At 38.1% G+C, this 20,374-nt stretch overlaps 1 protein-coding gene across 6 annotated transcripts in view; it reads left to right on the forward strand.

Moving 5' to 3' along the window:
- Positions 1–20,374, forward strand: part of CDK14 (cyclin dependent kinase 14) — a 338,936-nt gene that overhangs the window by 59,698 nt on the left and 258,864 nt on the right. Inside the window, exon 1 of one of the 6 annotated variants that reach the window (XM_051612201.1) lies at positions 6,190–6,296. The exons of 4 other annotated variants lie outside the window; for them this stretch is intronic. The gene's annotated coding sequence lies outside the window, so the exon portion shown is untranslated. Of the gene's footprint in view, positions 1–6,189; positions 6,297–6,512; positions 6,557–20,374 lie in introns of those variants that run through there. One more of the 6 variants, XM_051612202.1, reaches the window with a different exon arrangement.

Raw genomic sequence — 20,374 nt, forward strand, 5'->3', positions numbered from 1 at the left:
TGTTCTAACTTTGACTGTGCAATGATTCTGTGAAAGATCTCCAACTTCTCACTTGGTTTCTCGATCGGTACTTTCCTAGCTCGTTTGAAGTACAATCTTCAGTCTTCTGTAGATATCTGTCAGCCTCTTTCAATGCCAAAAGTGTCATCTTTACTTAATGGAGCATTTATATTCACCTCAATGCTCATCATTACCTTTTCTTGAGAAAATACAGGATAAATTACATTTTACATTAGATTAAATTTTAGTCTTCAAGTCAATCCTAGAGCATCTTCTCAAGCCTTCACACATCCTGTAAAAGCAGTTTCTCTGTGTACTGTAGAGGCCACAGAGGAAGCTCTCAAAGAGTTCTTATTAGTTTTCTGAGAATAAACTATATCACACCTAAGGTAGCTGGCCATATCATCTTACTTTTGGGGTGCCTTCAGAGTTTCATCCCTTAATAGTCTAGATTGGCTTAAAGCTACAGAGCAGTAGGATGCTTATTTCCATATAGCTTTGACCCTTTCCACAGAGGACACCAAAGTTTTGGCATCTACAACTTGATTTCATGGATTACATGGTCTTTTGCTGTCATCCTCAGTGGATTTTTCACCAGAAATGTTGATTATCCTTGTTAATAAAATGTGTAAGGGAGAGATAGAGGCAGCTGGTGAGCTCAAGTCCTTCATTTGTATGTTGGTGGTTCAGTTCCAGTGCAGGAGTTGTTAACAGTTATTCCCATCTGAAGGTGGTTGCTTTATTGTTCTTATAACATTAATTCACCATTTGCATGGTGTGGCAAACTGAGGAGATAGCAAAAGCCTAAGGACTGAAATTGTGGCTCAAAGGAACAACTCTTACTGAAGAAGTGTAGAATAGATAAGGATTTTTGAAAGTGGATACTGTAAACATGCAACTTACTCTAGCTTCTTATCTACATCATAGGAATGTGGAGCTTGATTTGGCTTCATTTTCTTTTTAACCACAATTGTCTACATTTTTCACACTTTTTTTTTTTTCAATTAGAAAACTTGAGTGTTTTTTTTTCCATTGCAATGTAGAAAGATGTCAAGTGAAATATAAAAAACAGCAAAGCCTTTTGTGTGAGTATCTCAAAGTGAAAATGAGGGGAAGTTAAAATCCAGTGCTTTCAAATAAGATGAGAATTTCAGTGCTTGACATATTTAAACTTGAAAAAAGATGAAGGTGAACTCATCTTTTTATGTTTAAGTTTTAATTAATTTATAGGAAGCTTTCTTTTCCTACCTGTGATGCGATGGATGACTTTGAAACTGGGTATCACTGAGTTTGGTTGCTGTGTGAGATCAGCTGCAGCAATACATGTAACACAAAACCAAAACACTCTCAGGGATTCTTCCCTGGGGATTATGCTGGTAGGTATTAAAAATATGTTGTTAATTCTTTATAACTCTCCCTAAAGAAAAGTTTTATAAACTGTGTCTCTAGTATTCATCATTAAAATTTGTGTCACAGAAATATTACTTCCCTTTCCTGACTAGCAAGGGTTTGTTTTGTGTGTTTTGGACTTTTTTTTGTGTTGTTGTTTTGTGTTGCAAATATGAGAATTGTCAGCTGTGTGGTTTTAGGAGTTGTATTTTGTAGCAGATGGGTTAGTTCAATGAAAGCTCCTCCACTAAGCCATCATACTGACTCTTACCATCTTCCAGACAGAGTGAATACTTTTACACTGCTGGAGATATTTGTGGCTTTTAAAAAAGAATGAAAAATTGATGAGATGTTAATTTAAATGTCTCTTTTTTTCCAGTGTAATCTAAATAGTGGTGCTTTGTTCATAATATTTTAGTAACATTAATACTTAAGTAACATTAAGACCCTCCCCAGCTTTCCTGTAGGCCCCCTTCAGGTACTGGAAGGCCACTATGAGGTCCCCCCGGAGCCTTCTCTTTTTCAGACTGAACAACCCCAGCTCCCTCAGCCTGCCCTCATAAGAGAGCTGCTCCAGCCCTCAAATAGTTTTTGTGGCCCTTCTCTGGACACGTTCCAACAGGTCCACATCTTTCTTGTGTTGGGGGCACCAGAGCTGGACGCAGTGTTCCAGGTGAGGTCTCACCAGGGCAGAGTAGAGGGGCAGAATCACCTCTCTCTATCTGCTGGCCACACTTCTTTTGATACAGCCCAGGATGGAGTTGGCCTTCTGGGCTGCAACTGCACATTGGTGGCTCATGTCCGGCTTTTGATCCACTAGTTCCCCCAGGTCCTTTTCCACAGGGCTGCTCTCAAGCGTGACCTCCCCCAGCCTGTATTCATATTTTGGGTTACCTTGGCCCAGGTGCAGGACCCTGCACTTGGCCTTGTTGAACCAAGGCCATGTGTATATAAAGGTATATGTGTATATAAAGGTACATCGTAAGTCTTAGGGGGTATGGTGCAGTTTTTGTCTAAAATTTTATTTATTTATTGCAAAGACGCCTCTGTTCTTAGAAGTAGAATAATGATGAAATTCCGTATTTTGAGTAAGATCTGCGTCTGGTGTCTGTGTATATCAACTGCTGATCACACTGCAGGTCTGATTTTATATTACCTCTCTTTAATTACTTTTGTCTGATAATTAGAGACTATAGAATTCTTAAGAACAGGCCTTATATGATACCTTTAACCAAGAGCTTATAAACAGAGAGGAAAAATGTGAGGCTTGGAAAATAGTATTCAGCTTCCCTAAGAGGGAATCCTAATGCAAGCTGAAAGTCCAAATTCAAGTTTTTATCATAAATACATGGCACCAATGTGGTTTAGTCTGGATTATTTTACTAATATCAAATCTTTTCCAGAATATCAGGGAACACAGAGTTATCACTAAGAAATAGAGCAGTCCCAGTGAAACTTATTGTTCACAGGAAAATGTGGGTTTGCTAGGAATGTTGGAGTTAGGTTTTGCTATTGCACAGAAGTATAATTGTCCAAAGTCATTGGATTAGCCTTTTATATGCAAATCATGCTTTCATTGTGTTGAAAATGTATCTGGACTGATTAGAAGTATTTTTTAGAGTGTAAAATCACCACACAGTATTCTTCATATTTTTGTTCTTGCACTTTAAACAGTCTTTATAACACATTTGGAATCAATCCCTAAAACCATAAAATCTCTCTTTTTTTTTTGTTTTAAAAGTTGCAAAAATACTTGGCACTCTGTTACATTGAATGGTTTTTTTAGACAGTGACTTTTAAGTGAAGTCCCACCATACTAGATAATGCAGATGGTATAGTTCAAATGTTGGTATTGTGTAGCAAGTTTAACAGCATGTTGTACTTTGAATAACTTGTCACACATTCCATTGTGCAATATTATCCACTGCTTCACTTGCCGTCATAAGATAAAAATTATTTTCTTTGCATTCAACCATTTTTGTCACTGATGGGTTGTTTTATTAAGGCCATGTCTTCTGTACTCTATATACTCTAACGTCAAGCTAAACCCAAATCTCCCAATTTAAGGAGGGAGTTATATTTTGTGATTGCCTGTGATCGCAGGGAACTGGAACAGATGTTGTCCTATCCAGTCCTCTGTTTCATAATACAACTTGTTACACATCTTATTAAATCCATTTTTATTAATTATTAGTGGCTTATAAAGTGGCTGGCTAGAAGTCCAAATGATGGTTTTCATGAGCATTTTGGAGTTTGCCCTGATTTGGAAGCAGTGGCATGACTTAGAGTTCTGGTAATGTGAAGCTTGAACTAGCTGGTTTCCATGCAGTTTTAAAATGCTAACCCATAGGTTTTATTCTCCCACTCCCCTGGAAAACAGTGGGTGGTCTGTTTCAATTTCTGTTGTAATCTAGATGACCTTTGCCTGCCAGCCAGGTTTTCCAATCCTGTCTGTGGTACCATGGGCAGCAAGAGTGCATGTATTTGTGTTCCAGCCATGTTGTGTTCAACTGCAGTCTACAAATGGAGGTGGGAGAAGGGGAAGAGGTGGGGTTAGCACAGGGGGAAGGAGGGGTGTAAGAATAGTAAGGAGTAAGCAAAAATGCTGGGAAGCCTGAATGGATGAGCAAGGAGTTCCTAACAAGACTCGAACATGAAAGAAATTGTACAGAAGGTGAACGTGGGGACAAGTAACCAGGAAAGGGTGCAGAGACATCTTTCAAGCAGGCAGAGATGCAGTTAGGAAAGCCAAATCCCAGATGAAATTTGATCTGTGGAGGGATGTAAAAGGCAAGAAGAAGGGCTTTAATGCAGTAAGTACTTGAATGTATTTTGGTTTAAAATACAGTAAAAATAATTAACTTTAAAATATGATAGGTTTTGGCTTCTTTGAGTTAGATCCTGTTACTCTATAGGCTGTTTGGTTTGCTTTCTGTAGCTGTGTCTTGGTCCAACACCCTGCTTGCTTCTGGAATGCAGTTCCCTGTTTCTCTGGCTTGCCTTCTGTGTTCACTTTCCATGTAGCTGTCCACCACTTTTTCCTTAGCGTGGTGCCTGTCTTTTGGCACATATTACAGGTGCTTACTCGCTAGCTATGTGGGTTTTTTTTGCTGAGGATCAATTTTTTTTCCTGATGATCCTTCTGTCCTGTTCTCCCTCATCCTCAGACAGATTTGATGTTGGCAGAATAAGGACAAGAAATGTAAATGTTTTGAATGTATTTTCTTATAATTTCAACTGGAAACTTTTTTCCATGTTTTCTTTGGACCCCCACGCTTGAGAAACCTAAGGATAAAATTTGGCATAGAGAGTGCATGTCTTCTTTTTTAGGGAGAAGTGAAGCCTTCCATTTGCTTAAAAAGCTAAGAAACTGAGTAGTCTTCTGGAATATGCCTCTGTGACTGAGGTTGGGAAATAGATGAGGGGAAAAATAATGACTACTTAATTTTGTGTGCACCTTAGAGAATTTGCTCATGCCATTCAAGTGTTATTGTCACTGAAGCCATTGATGCTAGATTCCGCTGAGAGCCTTGAGTTGAAAAGTGTTCAGGCATATGTTTCAGTCTTGGTGACTGCGGTGGGACTTGAGGAAAAGTGTGGAGTTTAAGCTCGCAATGCTTTCTTCAAAGGGGAGCTCTGTAGGGGAGCCTGCTTCCTATGATCCTCTGACATGGGTCACTGAAGCTGCCTGGAGCATGGGCCAGGGTGGTGTTTCATCCGCTCGTTCATTGGACATGCTCATTAGGTAAAAATGAAAAAAATATTTCTGAGTGTTCAGATTGTCATCTCTGTTGAGCTGCATTCATTCTTTCCCGAGGGTTTCACTTACGTATATGTGACTGTTCCCTGTCCTGGCATAGTCTGTCCACTGCTCCGCCAACCCTGGGAGGTTTCTGGGGAGCCAGGAGCCATCTGAAGCACAGGCCAGCAGGGGCTGCTGTAGGAGTAGGAGATGGAGATGATTTGCTTCCTCCCTTTTGGAGAAGCCCTACTTGAGGGTTTGCTCCTGCTGCCCGCTCTTCTTTTGTACCACACCCATGCTCACTTGAGCTCAGCATGGAGCAGGTGTCTGTCTCTTACTGACAACTGTGCATATTTTGTATGTTCATAAATTAAATACTACGTTTCATCCTTACAATGCTAGAACTAACTTCAGAGTTCATATTTTGATTCATTACATTTTAAATTGCTTTTTTTTGGTATTTGTTGTTTCTATAAAAGAAGACAGTGGCATTCATAGTACTTATTTCCAGATGGCCTTAGATTATCTCTTTAATATCATTAGTCGCCCAAGAACTTGCTGGTTTCCTTCCATTCTGGGATATAATTGAATTGGAGTTGATTAGTTGCATCCTTTTTATTGAATGTTGCATTTTCTCCCCTTAATTCCTATGAAATCACCATTACCTATTTTGGCTGCATTTCTCCATTGGGTTGCAGCAGTGCTACATTGTAAGTCAATATCTTTTCAAAAAGACTGCTGTAAATTGCCTAGATAGCATATGCATGGTTACTTTGGCTGCAATGCTGCTGCAGAGCCTGGATACTCTGCCTTTCTGGGAACTCCACAGGCAAGTCCATGTATTTAAAAAAAAAAAAAAATCTTTTCAGAAAGAGCATGGTGTTGCTGGTGACATTTAGACAGAGAAATATTGTACCCTAAGTGCTCATCTGTGCCTTTTATATTTTACTCCACTGGGTTTCCCTGTCTTGAGGGATTTCTTTGTTTTCTGCTTTGGATTTCCCCCTTTCTTAGCTGTAGTACAGCCGTACCATTTCAGCTTGCTAGTGCAGAAAGATGTTGTGAATTCAGTTGCTGAATGAGCCTGGCCTGACTGCAAACACTAACCAGAGAGATGCCAAAGAGTTGCAGGTGAATCTAACCTGATCTGGGCAACAGCACAACGGTAAGATGGGGCTTGTTTAAATCTCCGGGATTAATTGGGTGCTGGGGCTTCCTGTTTCAACCTGAAGCCTAGTTATCACATGCTTCCAACTTGAATAGGATTCATTCTGTGCATGTCAGGGTGGGTTTTCTCTGGAATGGTTAAAATCCAGGCAGAGGGAGGTGATGGGAAGCTAGGAACACCACATGAGACCTCTCGGCAGCCACCCTGGTGAGAGTCCCCGGCAGCACCGCCTGCGGTTTGTAAATATCAGGGAAAAGGTAGGGGAAGGCTTAAAAGCAATGCTTTTCTTTATACAGCTTTGTATTTCTCTCTCCAGCAGCCTTATTTATTATTGTATTAAGAGGGTAGTATGAGCAATTTTTTTCCGATACATGCTTGGCTAAACGCCCTCTGGGACAAGTGAGTGAAGGACGTTATCAGCCACTTTTTCATCTCTGCTAACAAGTGCATCTTGATGAATCTGAATAAATGTCTTTTTCAGTTACAGATTTGCTTGGTGGTAGAAGATAAAATTAAAATGATCCTTTATAAATACTGTATCATGGACATCAAGATATATTTTTCCCTTGTTAACTCCTGATTATTTAATTTCTCTTGCATGCTGTCTTTAATAAAACAAAAAACGAGGTAGTCATTTTAAGCAGTCTTTCTTGAATGCTTATGTAGTAGGAGTGTGTTGGCAGCAGTTAGTATCTTAGTGGAATATTTCAACATATGAAAGCTTACAGCAGCAGTGTGTTCAGGGAAAGAGAGAAGGAAAAGCAGCAGTTATCATTAGTACAGGACAGAAAGATTAAAATGTGGCCATTGTATGAAATAAGTTGAACTGATTTTGGTGACTGAAGTGACAGCTAATGTGTTTCAGTCATAGATAAAACCATAGATTACTCAACAGAATTTCAGTGTAATAAAAAATTCCACTGTGTTTTAGCATTTAAAGAAGCCAACTGTGGTAGTAATGGTAGTGTGATGAAATATGTTTTTTGCTATTACTAGTGGAGAGTAAAAGCAGGTAGTTTTATTTCTAGAGTAGTGTGTTTATGCAGCATGTGAATTTTACTCCAAGAATAGATCAGTTGTATATCAAATGTGGGATCAAATAACTAGTTTTGACAGCAATTCATGTTTGTTTTTTCTGTACTTGCCAATTAAGGAGTTTCTCTTCTTATTCACTGAATACGATTAAAGGGTGAAGATGCAGTCCTATCTCAATTATTTTCTGAAGGTTTCATTACTATTTTGCTGGAGTTTGTTGCTTAAGAAGAATTGTAAATGTGTGACACTATATGTACTGCCATGTAAGTGATGTGAAGTAGACTCTTTCACACTGTATACAAACTTAATTTGCATAGGTTGTCTTGTGAAGTAGAAATGCTTTTTTTTTGGTCAAGAGCAACCTTAAATGTTTCTATTACAATATTATTATAGCTGCAAGCATTTTTAATGGAAGATTAGCCTTACCTACTAAAAAATTGTTATGAATTTGCCATTCTTTAGTGCATAGAAGCAGTCCAACCATTTGTGCTCACTCATGTTATACAAGGAGTGAAAGTCCAGAAACTCTTAGGCACGTAGGATTTTTTAAAGCAAATTTTAAATAAGGGTATTTCATACTGATTATTTTTTTTTTCTTCTGTGTTTGTATGTGAAAGTTGTTGCTTCCACCAGCTTTTTTCTCCCAGGTGTTTTTTCTCCCCAAATGTAAAACCGTCAGCTCTGTTCACTGTGTTACTGCTGTCTCTGGGGTTTGCCTGTTTTGATTTTCTGAACTTAGGAAATCAACAATGTTTTGGACATTTTTTGTTAATGGGTAGTATTCTCTATGCTAAAATCTAGATAGAGACCCCAAATTAATTTTTGGGGAAAAATAGCGCTTAATGTGGAAAAAGTGACCACAAGTTAAGAATGCAGATGGGAAAGGTAAAGATTATATAGTTTAATGGGTGGTTACTACTGAGTTCTCTATAAAGATTACAATCTTCTCTGTGTGGATCAGTTTTGTAGTGAGGCTGAGATGTGCCACAGGAGGAGGGAAGCGCTTACCTGAGTACTGAGCCTTTGCCATTGTCACCTTCAAGCCACTGGCTCCAGATAGAAAGAACTTCAAAAAGCTGGAGTTCAGTGGGCTAAAAATCATTAATGTCACATCTTTAGTGCAAAGGAGGCTAGCCAGCCTTTGGACATCCTATAGCAAAAATGGTCAGCTTATTATCTCTCTTCAGCTATTTTGCTGTCTAAATCCTAAATAAAATTAAACAAAAAACCCCACTAAAACCAAACCCCTGCACAGTTTTTAACATTTTTCCCCTCACACTGTAAGCTTGGATGGGCTATTTAAAAGACTGGCCACTGAGTAAGTACTATGTCTCAGGCAGGTAGTTTGTGTTTCTGCAGAGATCGCGCAGACCAGAAGATGGATGGTGCCGCTGGAGCGGCCTGCAGCAGGCTGTGGTACAGGTGTGCCTGGTCAGGCCTAAGGGGAGGGTGGCATGGGCACTGTGAGAGGGAGTCACACAGCTCCACTGGGCTCCAGCTGCCAGAGGTAAGAGTTTATTTTGCCCGTTAAGGGCAGTCCTTGCATGATGCCATTTACCACCGAGCTTCTGCCTCGCGCAGGTTTCGGAGTGCTGTCCTGGCCTGACCTGCATGGTCAGTAGGAATTTGCTGGGGCAAGAGCTTGTGTGAATGCTCGGCCTGAGTCAGCTGGGGCTTCAGGCTGACATATTTGGTAGCTTCTGTATAAGTGTGAGAGTAGATATGCCTCTTAAAGCTTACAGAAGCTGCAAAGCAGACTCAGACAGTTTTGTTTGGGTTATTTCCCTTTGAAGTCCTGGAAAAACACTCAGCTGTCAGGCAGTTGCTGTACACTGTTTGTAAATTTGAGTTTGAGAATACTAGTGTTAAAACTTTCCTAAATGTTTCAGGTACCAATACAATTATAATTACAGCTTAGATTAGTGAAATGAAGCAGAGTATCCTAGCAAATATTAATTGAAACAATAGAGAGACTGTGTGATACCAGTGTTCCAACATCTGTTTCAGAAATAAAGAAAAATACAGCTGGTGTTCATAAATTGGGAATAATAGGTTAAATATGTTTTCTGAGCTTGGTTTCCCTTAGGTAGGTCCATACTGACTTCTAACATCTTTGATTAGGTTTCTCTTTTGATACTATGGCAGGAAGATACATGAATGGAACATTGGTTAGTTAAGGAATAGACTCCTAAGTACTTTGTTTTTTCTAAGTCCTACACTATCACAAAGTTAATGTCAGGACAACTTCTTCCAGCAGGAGCTCCATGAGTCATGAAGTGCTGCTTCTATGTATGTTATGACTTCTGGATTTTGGAACAGTGTGGTAAACACCTTTCTATGGCTACTTTTTGCTTTTGAGATTAGTTGACGGTCTATTGTCAGAATCATCGATTATATGCATCTCATTTGTGTGGCATATTTTTCACTGATATCTTTTGTTCTACTCCCTAACATAAGCCTACATATAATTCTGGATTTAGAAATTTAGCAAAAAGCAAGTAGTGAAATAGCAGTTTAGCATAGGATGTTGGCTTTAGAGGGGTGATTTTGTATAAGACTTTTGAATCAACACCATAAACAGATAATTCTGCCTCTGTAAAAATAACTTTAGGGCTTTTCCCTCTTTTTCTGTTGAAGTGAAGTAGTATTGTGATTTTGCTCTTTTGTTTATCATGTTTCTGAGTGGATGGGATTTTTTTGGAGCTCCTGTATCAGTTCTAGACTGACCCACAGAGGATTCAGAAGAAAGCAGTTTTATTTGTTAATTGTCTCACTCTATGATCATGTGCTACTCAGAAATTATGTGAAAAGTGTGGGTGGAGGTTTTTCTTTTGTAAAAATTTTTAGATTTTATTATTTGAATTTGAGTAAGTTAATGCTGCAGTAGAACTTGCTGTCTTATCCTGCTTACTAGAGATGTGTTGCAGCTTGTGATTGAAAAAGGTTTGTGGCAAACTTCTGCTAGACATTATATAAATACTAAGTAATCTAAGCTGGTAGCAAACATCAGCAATCTTTAGACCCAACCTTTATCGGTCTGTCCTGGAAATTGTACAAAATTCACATTATATGTATTTCACTTTTGCTGTGTAGGATGTTTATAATTTAATCTTAAAATGTATACTACTTACCTGAGCAGAAAGACACCAAATTTTGCCAAGTGAGCAGTGAGGAAATAAAAAATCACTAGGAAAAAGTGTAATGCCTGTTTCTGTATTGTGAAAGCTCAGCTTCACTTAATTTCCAATGCTTTTCAATCTACAGGCCAAGTATGTTAGAATATGCCCTCTGCCAGTTTATTATGTCTTTGTGTAAGTGCGAAGAAAATGTATTTAAACTTGCAGAGAATGTGTAAAATGTGCTTGCCCAAACTTCCTTGTAGATAGTGGGTTTTTAAATGAAAAAATCAGTTCCGTTGATAAATATTGGCTGTAGAAATGAGATTTTAATGTCCTGCAAAAGAGTTGTCATGGGAAGTTCCACAGTTTAATGATGAGGACAGGTGGGGGTTTTTTTATGCTTCTGCCTGGGAAAGCAGTGGAACCACCAACCATAACTTTCAAGTTGTCAAAGAATTCCCTGTATTTGCAAAGTAGTTCAGATACATAAAATTACATAATTATAAAATATGCTTATACTGCTGATAGGCAGCTGTGCAGGAAAAGCCATGCAAAATGTCTGCAGTCAGTTTCAGTTTTGTGAAATGTTTTCTTGAGATACTTAATGTACAGTAAGGATGGAGGACTTCTCATTGGTGTTATAACTTTAATGATAGATGTGATTTTTGACCAATGTGATTCTCAGGATTTGTTGCTTGTAGAAAGTGATTCAAGATAAACTCACAGCTTTGGGGGTGTAAATTGCCACCAACTGCAGAAGTCTCAGCTGTTTTGTACTATTAGAGCTTTTTCTTTAAAACTGATTTGAGCACAGTTGTAAGTCTGCTGCAGCACATGTTTTTGCTTGAACACATGAAGGCAGCAGCAGTGATCTTCACTTCTCTGAAACACCTATTTTTTGGAAAACTGAGCATTATCTCTGTGCTATTCATAGAATTCTTCTTATAAAACAATGATCCATACAATGAGCTCTTCTCACTATCAGTTTGAAAACCCTCCATTTAAAATTGTATGCATCTTTGCAAGAAAAGATATACTGGAATGTTCTTCATATTCTGAATAACTTTGATTGTTAGAATTTTCATCATGCCCCCAGACAAAATTCTGAGTTGTGGGACATGGTATGTTTGCAGAGATTCTGCCATTTTTTCTCTGGGGTAGCACATTATGTACTGAGAATCAACTTTCATTATGCTTCCTTACACCTTTTTACTTTGAAAATTAATCTGCTACTTCAGGTCTGACAAATCTGCAATAGCTGCCAGAAAATTCCTTTAGACTTCTTTTCATTCGAGTTTTACAGAATTCTGTAACCAGGTCATTTATCTGAGGGGAAAAAAAAAAAAAAAAAGAAAGAGGAAGGAAGGAAGGAAGGAAGGAAGGAAGGAAGGAAGGAAGGAAGGAAGGAAGGAAGGAAGGAAGGAAGGAAGGAAGGAAGGAAGGAAGGAAGGAAGGAAGGAAGGAAGGAAGGAAGGAAGGAAGGAAGGAAATAAGTCAGTTGTATATAAGAACCAAACACAGATGAGGGCTCTAATAATTTATTCATTTAATTGTTTGTGAAGCTGAACTTCCTGTCCTCATCTGAACTCTCAAACTTTCATAAAAGAAAATAGTGGCAGAAAGGTTGTGGATGGCAGTTACTAAGATTTCTGTGAGACTGAGTTGGAATATAGGTTATTCAAATCTCTGAAGAGTATTCACACAACAGAATAATGAAAAAGTTGAAGCTCTTTTTCTGACTTTACCTGTATACTGGGCTGATTTGATAGAGGATACCGTGTCAAATACAATGGTTTGGAAATAATATGTAAGGGAGCACATCCAGAACTGGTCAGAGAGCTTGTCTTTCCTTGTGGCATTGATCTGTCTTGGAAGCTGCATTTCTCAAGCTTCAGGGTTGTTGACCTCAGGGATGAAGCTCCTATGAGCAGAATAAATTTCTTTCTTCATACTAGAAAGAAATTTTGAAATACATTAGCATAATAAAACAAAGAATTCTCATTACCTAGTTTTTCCTCCAGCTTTTGTTAAAGATAGTAAACAAGGAACTTTAGAAGAGAAGGAAGGAAAGAAAAAATGCAGAAAAGAGGGAATGAAGTAAGGATTTATTATTCTTATTATTATTAATGAAGGAATTGATCTGAATGAAGGAAGAAGAGCCAAAAGAATTTACCATTCTAGTCTTGAATTATTTCTTGTGGAGCACTTTTTAAGCATCTGCTGAAGATAACGTGAGACTCCCATTGGTTTATAAAGAACAGTACAGCATGCTACTTCAGTGCAATGGAGGTTACTGCCATACCTGACAGAAAATGGTTGTAAAGCCTTTCCAGCTGCAGATGTGTACATTTTGCAAAGATGATTGTGTAACCTGTCCCCTTCCTCTTTTAAGATAAATGTTCTTCAGCATATGTGTGAAAGTCTGTTTTGAGTTTTTAAACTATCTTTTTTCTGACTTTTCAGTCAGAAAACAAACAAACTCTCTGGTTAATTTGAATTATAAATTATTTTTATCTTGTTATGTCTCAATACTTCATCTGACTTAAGGCTCACCAGATACAAGAATGTAGTTGAATTCTTAGATATGTAGTTGGGCTTAGGTCTTACGCTATCAGTCGAATGACCAATGACAGTATTTTTGTTGTAGTCCGTGCTTGTAGAACACTTCTTGGTTTTATTTTGCATCAGAAGTACTTGATGATACCTACGAAAGAATCAAAAGACTTGCTAAGGACAGGTGAAGGAGGTAGAGGAATATATAAAACCTATTTTGAAGGCATATAGCTTTTTACTGTTTATTTTCTTAAAAACTTTACTGACAGCCTTACAGTTCAGCAAGAATAGGCATTTTGCTGTCAAATCTCTCAAGATTTCTCACATCTGAACCTGGCAGCGGAAAGACTTACTGCATTTATGGATATGTTTTTGATAACTTCATTATTAGGGGGGAGTGTTGGAGGATAGAATAAAATTATAAACTGTAAACTCAGAAAGACTTAATATAACGTTCATACAAAACTACTAATAATGCAGTTATAGAAAGAAAACTCTATAAACTTACACTGGCATGTGGAGCCATCTGTTGGAGCAGGAGGCTGATATATGGCAGAGATTGAAAATATTTTTTTAATCTTTATTTTAAGATGCTGTTCATATGGTTACAGAGGACAGACAACAGATAGAAATGAGTAAGTAAAAGAATATAGAAACCGCCCCTCACGATTTTATGGTAGGGAGAGTGTTTATGTTCAGACACTTTCTCCATCACTTTGCTGGTAACCAAGGAGTTGCTGGCTTGTGCCTGTCATTGAAAGCTGTCCCCCCACACTTACACCCCTGTTGATCTGGTCCTCTGTCCTTCTGCTTGGTTTACTGGAGGAACAACCCAAATGCTTTTGGATACTTTAGGTCCTGAACCAGGTTAATGGAAGCAGCAGCCCAATTGTAATTGCAGAAATAGCTTGAATGCCATATTACATGCCACTTACGTTGAGACAAAACTGGTCATTATGCAAATAAAAGGAAGAATTTTTTTTGCCAGACTTTATTTCTAACACTGTTGCTGTATTTTGGGGCCTAAGAACAGAAATAGAGAAAAATGCCCCTTTAGATCAGCTCCATTGCATTTCTGTCTCTTTTCATGTATGTTACAGGCTGTCAGGACTTCTACATGACCTTTGTCTGAGACCCTGTCCTTAGATGACTCCTCCTGATGACTGTAATCACAGAACAAGGTTTTGCTTTGAGGACATATGTAGGCTTTTATGGACCTGAAGTGTGATCCTGGTTCTCTTCAAAATCAGACCTCTTTTTCCCTGTGAGGAGAGGAACATCAACTGTAATGGACTGAAAACTCAATTTTCTGAAGTTAGGGTGTGCTATAAACAGGAAAAAAAAAACAACAAAGAAAAAATATTTAGAAATGCTTAGTTTCACCTTGCCATGTCCAAGAGACAATAATGTGCAGTAATTCCTGACTTATGTTTTATTCAGTAATTATGCTAATATTTAGGTTTTAAGAGAAGGCTCCAGGAAGACCTCATAGCAGCCTTCTTTTACTGGAAGGGAGCGTACTGGAAAGCTGGAGAGGGACTTTTTATAAGGGCATGTAGTGATAGAACATGGGGTAATGATTTTAAACTGGAAGAGGGTAGATTTAGGTTAAACATAATGACGAAATTCTTTACTGTGAGAGTGGTGAGACACTGGACCAGGTTATCTACAGAGGTTGTGGATGCCCCAGCCCTGGAAGTGTTCAAGGAAAGATTTGATGGGACAGGGAGCATCTTCCAGTCTGCCCACAGCAGGGGGGGTTAGGACTAGATGATCTCTAAGGTCCCTTCCAATCCAAACCATGTTATGATTCTGTGATTTAGTGGAATAAATATATTCTATATTGCAGGTCTTGGGGGCAGTGGGCAGGTGATGGTGTGTGGTGAGAGTAAAACATTATGTAAACACTGCCTATAATAACTTCCAGTATAAAACTTTATTTATTTGATTCAAGTGTTTGAACTTATTTTCAGATTTGTATCATCCTGGAACTCCTATTCCAGGTCTGATCAGTTGGCCTTTCCATGAAAGTGACTTTTTTCTCTCATGGCTTTAATCTGCTCATTGCGTTCAGTGTTTCTGACAAACACAGAGAATTAATGTCAGAGCTTCCAGTTAAAAAATTCTTCCATCTGGCACTTCAGTGACCTTTTTCTATTTGCCTTCTTCCATATGACAAAGACAGTTGGTTTAACATCAGCTTTGACTTCAGAAATAAACCAGCTATTTTTGGAGAGTGCCTTTCAAATGGGCTGTGGGAGATGTATGAGTAAATTTGTGCTAGGTACAGCAAGGAGCATACCATATCTCTGGATACCATTTTCAGTCTTTTGAGCTCTGTTTTCACTTGCATTTGCTAGTTCGTAGCTAGCATTGCTAGCAGTCTCTGCATCCAAATAAAGCTAAGCAAATAATACCCAAGAATATGAATTATACTTCTGGGACACAATTGAGCTTGTTACCCCTGGACATTACCAGAGAGACATGACAGGCCATCAGGGCAGGAAAAGAAATGCATGTTTTATTTTTTTTTTCTTCACATTTGTTGCTCTTTTTCTTCTCCCTTGTTTTTTCCTCCTTTATTTTTCTATCTCCCCTAAGTTCTCACTGCTCTTTTTAGCTGTGCCCATCAAATGTTCAAACCAGAAAGGCGGTACCAGTGATTACAGGGAAGGGTGAATGTTGAAGGGCCTAACTCAGATTTGGGCCTGATTGCACTGGTAGTTCCAGTATGAACTCACTGGTGATGTCATGCAGCATTACATGCTCTATTACCCCTTTGACAACTTTATTCGCTCCCTTAACTCATAATTTTTTCTTCCTTTATCTTCTCCCATATTGTAGCTTTTTCAGCAACTGAGCTCTCTTCTCTACCTGTTTGTGTTTCTCCTTGTGGGTGCAGCAGTCTTTTGCTGATCCTCTTCTCAGAGGAGATGGAGAGTGCTACCAGCTGGGCCAAGAAGTGGCCAAGACCTGTGGTTATAACTGGAAAGAGCTGCCCTACTGCTTTGTTCTCCAAAGAGAATGATTCTCCAGATAGCTGTGCTTTTATTTTGAATAAAGCTGTTTGTAATACTTCAGAATGTTCCCAAATTGTGTTCTATAAGTAGCAAATGTCAAATTCCAGTGCTGCCAGAATACGCAGATGAATTGTGTAGTTCTCAATTGCCATGGTACCAAGCCACGATAGAAAATAACATGCTTATAAAAGATAATGAAAACTCATATCCAGATAGGATTTTTACAGTGAAAATTAGTGCTGGCTTTATGGTCTCAACAATTCAGCTCTTAAGTTGGTAGTCACTATTTATGATTTTTCCTTTAAACATCCGTCAGCTAAATGCAAGTGCCAAGTCTTATTCTCTGTAATAAGATTGTTGTACTACCTTCCAGAGGGTTTTGCCTCTACACATTCTAATCTATATCTTCATAACATTTCACTTTAAAAAGCCCAAGTGCTTTTACAAAATCAGTTCATGTTTCCAATTTCTGCTTGTGATAGGGGCAGGGTCATTTCTGCAAGCAGAATCACGGAATTCTAGGGAGGTTAAGTGACTTCCTTGCCTCAAGTCACTCAGTAATTTATTTCTTTTATGCTGGATCTTGATTTTCCCTATATTGGGTTCTTTTCTAGTACTTTTCTTGGTACAAAAAGGAGAATTCAGATGTTTTATTCAGATTTTTAGTGAGAATTCTGAATGTTCCCTCCTGTATTTTCCCAGCTGACCACTTTTTCCCAGGATGTACATGGTGGCAATGACTGATAGACAGTGTAGATGGATGGCAATTTTTTAATATTTTACATAATTCCATAGGTACTGGATGACCAAAGGAAACATTTGTAGGTTGTTAAACGTAGGAATTAAAAGATTCATAGAATGCATCTTCCTAAAAAATGAGAATAGCTTCAGAGTAGTATGTCTTTCTCTATAGAAATATTCTTAGGCTTTTCCTTCTGTATGGTAGGATGTTTGTGTCATGCTAAAGCGGATTGTTCTTTGTTATTGAGGATATCTATATTCACATGAATAAATTCCACTGAAATGGGACAGCCTATCTTTTCCTAAGTACCCTAACAGGTGATTAATTCAGGGGACATTAAAGACTGGTTTTAAAATAAATGAGTCATGAGAACTGTAAATTACTTACACGTTTAAACTGATCACTCTTACTCTTTAAATCCTGTATTACTGTAAACAGTAAATTAATCAATCCAGCAATCTTTAATTCTAAGAATCCTGGTTGTTTAGGACCTCTTATTTTTCCTGACAGTGATGAAGTGAAAAAAATCTTGCATTGTGTGTGTATCACAATAACAAAATCTGATAAACCTTTTTTATTTATTTTTTTTAACATATTAATCTGGCATGCAGATTGAGTATGGCTTTACATTATATAAGGTGATTCAAAGGGACATTTTATTTGGAAATGATTCCACGTATGATTTTATTTATTTATTTATTTATTTATTTATTTATTGCTTAATGGAGCTTGTTATTGACTTTATGTGTAGAGGAAAAATGTATTTATTGTTATTTCAGTCTCTTAACTTCAGTAGTAGTCTTTATGGGAAACTGTGGCAATTTCCAGATATTATGTCTTGAGATATGATGTTAGAGTTGGGAGCTGTAGGAAACTGTAGCCCAGTGATCCTTACTGATGTAATGACTAAGCCTGTTTGTCCTAGAACAGCCTCAAGATCTCCTCAAATTGCTTGTGAGACAGAGTAGGGTGAGAGGGGCTGGTTTTTTGTCTGTCATGCATTGTCTTCTGATTCTGATCAGCATCTAAGTAAGTTGCAAAGTATAAACTGTGTTACGCTTTTCTTGTGGTTCTGAGATTAGGAATCTACCTCTCTTTAGTGTTTTTGGTGTGTAATAATGGCTCTTTGTACTTTAAATACATAAAAACACACAGAGAAACATAAAAAATAACTTTAAATACCAAACTACACTATCTTTTCTGGAGTTGCTTTTTACATTGTTTTACATTGTCAGAATCTGTGGTAGCTCAAGTTATACTGGAATTCACATGAGTATTCTAATTTTTTAGAAAAATCTTCTCTCAGCTATTTCTTTCAGAAGTATAGAACAGCACTACAGGCAACTGCAAATGATTTTGTGCTGTAGGTTTTAAGTGGCAAAATGACATATCTTTTAATCTCTCTTTTTATCTTAACTGTTTTAGTTGAGACTGAGTAAATAATAGTGGACAAATTCTAAAAGTGGATTAACTTCTGTCACCAGGGTGCGGAGAATATGTGACATACCAGTGGTTGCTCTGGTGCCTACTTGGTGTATTGGTGTGCTGTTTGGCAGCAGAGTGTGAAACAACTTTGAAAATACAGTTGTGTATTTAATGTTAATAATCCTTATGTGAGAAACGTAACAGATCAGATGTTGGTGGAGACGTGCTTCTGCTGGACCACACTGGGGCTCACAGACATCTTTTCTTCAAAGCTGGGGTCAGAGACTCACAACTGCTAATACTGTTACCTCACTGGGTAGGAACAGTCATGGCTATTTTCAGATTAAATCCTTTCCCATAGAGATACCAAGTTCCTGGACAGTTTCTGAGTACTGCTTTGGAAGTGCTTTTCCAAAGACTGACTTCAAACACAAAAAATTAGTTTCGATAGGACTACTCTCATCTCTGTGTAGAAGTGAATGGCTCCTTCCAAAGGGAGACTGGGTTTTATAGTCTAGTTTAGGTTTTCCAGGACTTTTATCTAGGAACTGAAGCAGAGACTCTGGGGATGAAAGTTCTATGTGTAAAGTTCTCTGGTGTGAATACTCTGTATACCATTGTGTTTACCTTTTTTTCCATGTAGGAAATACATACTTACCACCTGTCCCTTGTCCGTGCCACTGTTTTTGCCAATAACTTTTTTTCAACACGTTTCTCTGAGATACTGCTGCTGGGATTCCTGCCAGATGGGAACACAGGTGGCAGAAAGCAACCAAAGCCTCTCTTACCGTTTCATGGCTGGGGCCACCTGATGTGCCAAAGGCAGAGATGGTGAATCAACCAGTGACTTCCTTGAGCCTTTGCTGCATAATGTAAGGTTTGGAAGGATGGCAATGTCTGCTGAAACAATCCTTACATGACAGGTTTTTGGCATATTGCTTGTTCCACTTTTAATGATCTATAGTTGATAAAGTAATTAAGTTAATTGGCTATTTTAAATCCATTTCTTAAAAAAAAGAGAGGAAGCACAAAGATCCTATTCCTCTGCTCTCCGTAGTTAGGAGATCTGCTGGCAGAAATACATCTTTTGAAAGTGTTAACTGTGATTTTGTTGCACCACTTTTAAAAGCCAAATAGTTTCTGACAAATTTTATACTTAAGAAAATTATACTTTGAATGTAGTTTGTCATGGAAGAAGTACCAAATCATGGCAGTAACTCTTGAAGAGGAAAGAATCCCTTGAAGTGTTGACATACCTTTATTTTTACTTGTATGATGACTTGTGTTAAAGAATCAGTAACTAAAACTGCTTATTGGCTCGAGCTGTTCGCTAGATAGAAGCGTCTTTAAATGTATATCATATTCATACTGAAAAGTTCTTGTCACCTCTTCCTTTTAATCGTTTTTCATAAAGCATAATTGTCATCTTGTTTATGACAAACTGAGATACCACCTGTATTGCTTCTACATATATTTGAGCTAAGTACTTGCAATAGTTAAGATGCCATTGATCACATCTTCAGCAGTTTTAGACTCTAGCGGCATTTATAGCGTGTAAATGAGTGTCTGAGCTCCACTATTTTTAAGTACAGCATTACATAGATTTATAAAGCAAGGGCAAGAAGGGGTGATTAATCATATGCATTGACTTCCTATATGTCATGAACTCTTAGACTTGCTTAACTTTGTTTTTTATTCTGGTAACTAGCTAAAGCAGATATTCAAAAAAAGCATCCAGTTCTGAGCCTGCACTGGCAGTTTCCACTCCTTTCTTGATTGTCACCTTCATTGGAATGCATGAGGATTGTTCTGCATGTAGTATTAAAGAATAGTCTCCATTCTGAAGAACCTGTGTATATAAACCGGATGAAATGGGGCTAAAAGAAAGGTCCTGTCTTACAGATGGCAAAATGGACTCAGAGGGAAACTGACTATCCGAGAGGATCACACAGGAGTATCTAAAGAGGCCAAAAATGCATCTGTGTTTTTTGTGACAAATACTGTGCTTTAACTGGAAAATGTTCCTTACTTTCATGCAGAAAGAAAGCTGGAAGTAGGAGGGTGGGGTCAGGCTTCTCCTGACTAGCATAGGAAACTACCAGATGGTAGAAAGTGGTTTACAGGTCTAAGAGCTTCTAATGCTAAGTATTTGTATGTATCATCGGAGGGGCTGAAATTTAA

This window comes from Apus apus, chromosome 2 (assembly GCF_020740795.1).
Source record: "Apus apus isolate bApuApu2 chromosome 2, bApuApu2.pri.cur, whole genome shotgun sequence".
NCBI lineage: Eukaryota > Metazoa > Chordata > Aves > Apodiformes > Apodidae > Apus > Apus apus.